The sequence below is a fragment of the Embiotoca jacksoni genome, unplaced genomic scaffold, assembly GCF_022577435.1.
Source record: "Embiotoca jacksoni isolate LCO1_2020_lvr unplaced genomic scaffold, fEmbJac1.0.p SCAF_4, whole genome shotgun sequence".
Classification (NCBI taxonomy): Eukaryota; Metazoa; Chordata; class Actinopteri; family Embiotocidae; genus Embiotoca; species Embiotoca jacksoni.
In genome coordinates, this window is record NW_027185392.1 from 20,399,029 (window position 1) to 20,405,388 (window position 6,360).

Here is a 6,360-nt window from a genome sequence, read left to right on the forward strand (position 1 = left end):
GCGGGGCGTAGTGTCCTGTGATCCCTCCATCTCTCCTCTTCTGCTCCTCCAAATATGGACACTTCTGTGTCTATAATAGCAAGATGGCGACGGCCGAAGGTTTCAAACTCGAGGCTTCAGAAAGGCTGTTAACAAACCAATGTGTGACGTCGTGGTTGGTTGCTGCTTTCCTGCAACCCAATGAAATGGAAAGTCGCACCCCATTAGTTGACGGGACTGGTTCCTTAGGCATGTGATGTATAAAACTCTGGCTGTCTGAATCTGTGTCAATGCAGTTCTAAAACAGAAATGCTCTACCATGGCATTGACTGCACATCATCATCAAATAACACCACAAGGACATCATTAAGTTATTAAAAATGCGATTTTCATCAGAGGGGTTTTTAAACTTATCTCATATAAGACCATTACAGTGACAGCTTTTATAGCATAACAAAGAAATTGGAAAATTGCAGAGCAAGAGATAATTCCAGTTAATAACAAGAACTCCATCACACTACGTCACTGAATATGGACAAAAAGCAGAAGTGACACTTTGTGTCTAATTTACTCACCGTAGAGGTCTGTAATTGTGATCAGTTAATGGGAAATAAAGTCTATTAAATTGTTATTAACGCATGATTAAAAGAGTTTTTCATTTTCATTTTGACATGAGCACGTTCTGGAAAACAGAGGCCAACTCTTTTAATTTGTCGAGGCAGTGTGCGTTTGTGCTAAACTGGTAGCTTTTTGTTCAATAATGGATCCAATCAGTTTCAAACCAGCTGACAGTCAGCCTGAATACTTATCCTTTTAAAAAAAATGAAGAGCATTCAAAGCAATCATACAGTTTGCAGATTGGCAAAATATGTTTTTGTAAATTAACTTTCTGTCAGCAGTTACTTTTCACGTGGATTTTTTGACAAAACAATAGTAATAGAAATATACAGATATCTGAGCTATTTGAAGCAAGCACTGCAGTTTAAGACCTCTGTATTCACCCACATTCGCCCTGAATGGAATCCACTTTAAAGATTATATTCAGGCATTTAATGCGTTTTTTAGAGAATGAAAGTGGAAACAGACAGGAAATTTGGAGATGGAGAGTTTAAAAATGACGTGTAGTAAAGGTCCCATGTGGTTTGCGCCCTAACTATTCAGTTATTGGGTCGCTCTCATGGAACCCACTTTAGCTTCAGATTAAAGACTGTTTGGTTCTTACCATTAACCATGCCTCATCTTAAAGCACTTCTCAACTCAGCCTTTAATGAGTAACGAGTGGGGAAAAACCCAGAGTGCCTTGTCGATATGCAAAGCAAATGGTTTTGCTGTGGTGCCTCATTAGCTAATCACTTCCTCAACGGCAATTTTCTTCTATTGAACTGAAAATCAAGTCATAAGTATAATTTGCATTGATTGATTGATTGTTGGCTGATTATTTCAGACTGCTGCCCAAATTTGGATCCCCTGGCTCACAGAACTATCAAAATGTCAGCGAGTGGTAAACCCAAAGTGTCCCTTTAAAAGGCTGTTGATAGCATTTTTTTTGTTTATGTCCCTATACGCTTTCTTTCTGTGTGTTAACCTATCAGTAACAAACAAATACTGGGGACATACAGTATATCAAAGTATTAGATTATGACATGCTAACCTTATTACCTAAAGATGTGAAGTGAAACCAACCTCTTAGTCCAGGTTGGTGTCGTTGTCACTGTGTTTGGCAGCATGTCCTTTCATGCCACTCTTGCCCTTACTTTATTGTTAAAATTCACAGCCCTGTCTCGTCCCACAGCGTCTTTGTTCATCCAATATTCATGTTCAGTCAAGCTCCCCTGTTCATTCCCAGAGGACTGCCACACTCTGAGGAGACGCTGCATATATCAACATGTCTTCTTTACCTCCATTTCTCCTGGTTTATCCCTCCTGTTGATTTGTATGTAAAATGTTGTCCAATGACTGTTTTTGTGCTTTCTGTTTTCATTTTTCACAATTTCATAGACTTTTCTCCCCTGGTTAAACCTAACAACAACTCAAATTTGGTGCTTATTTGTTATGTGCTTCCATTAATATGTGTGCCAGTATGTAAACAGTATGTAACCATATTATTCATTATTATGGTGTTTTAGAGAAAGCATTTGTTTTCTGTCCCCTGTGGACGTCCAGGGGTGCAAACGATCACTCACACTGACAGTCACTCAGCTCAGCATCGATCGGCATTGTGTGCTTTGGGCCATCATAATGTAAGTTATCTCTGGGTAGCTTTAGCACTCCAGAACTAGATCCAGGGACAGTTGCGCTGTTGTTGGTGCCATCATGCTTCATTTTGATAAAGTTTACTTGTTAGTTAGACATTGACCGTAGAGTCTCTGTGTCGTCTACTGAACAGTGAAAGTGAATTACGAGAAGTAGGATAGCAAATAAAGCAAACATGGTGATAGGACTTTTTTTTTTTTTTTCCATATTTCTCCTTCTGTTTGAAGAAGTAGAGAGCCAGAATGCATTGCTAAAGGAAGTTAGTCCCCTTGTGATTTTCAGTCCATTCATCAACCCATTGATATTTACAGCCACTTGACTCTCTATCGGGGTTTAATTCAGCTAATGAAATGGCTTCTGGCAAAGAAGAAGAACTGCTGTCAGTGAGTGTTTGTATGACAAACAGGACAATCTGCCGGAGATGAGCGACAGCAATGGAAGGTGAACAAGCCAACTGCGGTATAGGCTGTACAGAGAAGAACAACAAGCAGACTGGTGGGCAGATGGAGAGAAATAGGCTGGCAGCAAAACAGGCAGAAGGAAAAGTGAAAACATGGGTGGGCGAAGAGACAATGAGAAAGTGAATGAGTTTGAAAAAAAGAGAACAATGAGGAACACGTTGCGTTACACAATATGGACGCAGATATGAGGGCAGATGACACATCCGAGGCTAAAACAATAAGATGAGAAGAAACCTTAAAGGAAGACACATTTTAGAAAATGTTGCAGAGATTTAGTTAGATTGGTGATCCGTTTCTAATCCAGGAGCTACATTAGGATCAGAGCATCTCATTTAGCTCCAACACTGGGAAACAAGGAGTTTAACCAATTACAAATTTGAACTTTGATGTTTACATGGATGTATACAAAGTAGTTGCACGTGAACGTAGCACAGCACTGTGATGTGCAGTGGTATATGTGCATTTCTGATTTCAACAAGGATTTAAAACTTGAGGAGAAAGTGCACATCAAATTTTTGGGGAACATGAGGAGCCAAATCCAGCAAGTAAGGGTGGTGGGGAATGAAAATCCCGTTACGGGAGAGAAACTTGTGCATTTTGAACACGCTCTGAGTGATCGTGTTGTCATGTCGGCGAACCAAGGTGCCATTGTGCCACAGATCAGGTCGTTTAACCCGAATGTTTTCCCTCAGAACGTCACCGTCGAAGTTTGTGTTGACCCTGTCTGACCCTCACTGACGAATTAATGGTGCACAACCCTGAAAATGTCAAAGAAAAGCCACCCGGTTGCGCTCCTGACCTGACGCACCGCCTTCGGTCTTGGGCAGCGACATTCTTACCTTCCTGAAATGCAAAATGTCACTCAAAACACCTCGCCCTCATTGCCTCATTGCAGCAGATTTTCTAAAGCTTTCCAAGGGTTTCTGCTCAAGTACATAGAAAAATGTACAAATGCTCATGTACCGGCAGTCCCCAAAATGTGTGTAACTCAGGTTCTGATTTTGATCAAGCATTGTAACATGGAATATTTCCCTCACCACGATTATTGCTTCCCCCTTGCTCTGTGCACATCAGTTCACTCCATTTGCAGAACAGGAACTTTTTGACTGCCCCTCATATTACTTCCATTGAAACGTTCATCCACCTTCAGATGATCGGAGCTCAGTCTGGTGTGACAGTCAGTGCCATTTCTTTCCAAGTGGTCAACCGCAGAACTACAACATGATATCCTAATCAATGATAATACTGGCATAAAGCAAATCAGGAAGAGAGAGAGCTTTTCATGTGTGGGTTGAGCAACCTTTCGTGGATTTATAGCTGCCGCGTGGAGTCCAATATCCACAATGTTACTTCTTCTTTATGGTACTGACTGACTTCTGTACCGTAGCTCATGCAATGACAACATAATACACTGTTAAAGATTTATGATTCTGTTTTTTTTTTTTTTATACCTTGTAACAACAATTGCAGTTAATAATGATAATAATACATATTTCTTTTTAACTACATTTTTAACCTTTTTTTGAAAATAAAGTGAAAGGAAAAAGTTGGAACTCCTCCTCACTAAGTTTTCTACGTGTCTTAGTCCTTTGATGAGCATCCACCCTTGAAAAATCAATAAAACGCCTTTGTGTAATTCCAACATTTAAGCATCAGTGACAATACAAAGAACTCTCTCCTTTGTTAGCAAAAAAAAAATTAAAAAGGTCTTTCATGTCAGATAATAGCAGTGAGACACTGGAGATTATAGTTTTCATTCTCTGAGAAATATTTTCTTTAATGTTAAGCCAGTGTGTCGCGTCAGTCAATGAAGCTCAATTCGCTGATTTGGGCGGAATGGCCGATGAAAGAGGATAAAGGCTGGTGAAATAAGCTGCTCAGCACAAAAACGAGTGGTGGTCACATTCACACAGTCAAGGACAGAGACTTGATTCTTCAACAGGAAAGGATTTCACAACCATTTATTCTCTTAAGCTCTTTGCACTTTAAGCAGATTTATTGTGAAATCGAGTCACACAGACTTCGAGAGCAGTTAACCTGAGATGAATTTCATTACTTTGGGTTTTACTTAGTGGCCCAATTTAGTCGAACTCCAGTTTAAGTAGCTTTCACGCCCTGAGAATGAGTAATATTTAAGTTTTGGCACAAAATGAACGGCTTCCAAACAAACACAAACCTTCATTAGCCGAGATCTTTCAGAAAGTCAAACCAAAAAGGCAACTAAATGACCAATGAAATCATATTCAAGAAATCGCAGTCATATAAGTGTCCCATTGGAAAAACACATGTATTCTCAAGTACAGCACAATGTGGTGAAGTTGCCTTCATCCTTCTCTATAAGACACTTTGCAACACTCTTATTTTATTCTTAACAATGTCATTGTCCTTATGGACCCTGCTAGGTTGGCTGGTCTGCTCGTCTACAGTTTTGATATTGCTTGGTTAACCGGCTGATTATCGGCCTTGCAGAAGGAAATGTTCCTCGGCTGGAGCTACACGGTTTCTTCATTTGCAATCATCTGCAACTAACGCATTCTAAATGAGGTTCAGACATTTTAAATCCGGTAAAGAGATTTCAAATGAATTAGTCAGGAGCTGCTGTAGAAAACAAGATCAAATAAAACCGTGAGTTGAGTCAGTATAGATGGAGCAGAGATTGATACATATAAAGATATGTTTATGTATGTATGTGTGTATTTTTCTTTTCTCAGCATCTTTGCCTGTTGTCCAAAACAGTGTAACGGGAGATGATCAAGTCAATTCTCCGACTGTAACACTTTACAAACACTTAACTTTGGTCTCAAATCCCGTGCAAAGTTCATTCTTATGTCAACACGGTCTCAGTTGGCCAGCAGGGGTCATTGTTGTGTTAAGATTTATTCAAATTCAGCTGCCTGAGAATGCGCTCAGTCACAGGCCATCCATGTTTGCGGGTGTGTTTGAGTGTGAACGCACCGGTCTGGCATGTTTCCACGGAAGAGTATAATCTCCAGTAAAGCTGCTACTGTAAAGGGAGCTTTTGAATATAGGTTTTTGTAAATGTGTGTGTGCGTGTGCTTTATCCACAGCAGCTGGCAAAGTAAAAGAGACAGAGTTACAGATAAAGCAGAGAGAAAAAGAGAAATAAAGTTGTCTGTTGTATTTATGGTGCTTCATTAGGTGAGGGCGGCTCCCACTTTTGGCCCCATTTCTGCCTGATTCAGCTGTTATCGTCTCTGCCGGCTGCTCTCTCTCTCTTTCTCTAGTGAGAGCACTTACACACACACACACACACGCACGCACGCGCACACTCACACACACACACACACACACACACACACACACACACACACACACACACACACACACACACACACACACACACATCAGCCTGCTGTCTGCCTCCACTCGTCCAGCTCCACGAGTGCATCTAGAGACAGGGAACAGGGAGGGCCAAGAGGAGCTCGACACTCCAGCCAAGATGCAACTCTGCAGCCAACTCTGGGTTTGGTCCGAGCCGAAGCCTGAATCTTTTACTTTCAATCTTTTCTGTTCCTGCATCTGTCAACTTGTTTGTCACTTCTCTCTCCAGGATGTCAAGTGCTCTGTGTTTGCCTCTCAAAGGTCCCGTCTTCGGCTCTCTTTGAGGACCACTGCGCTCCTAAATGTTTCCATCTATCTTTAGTGA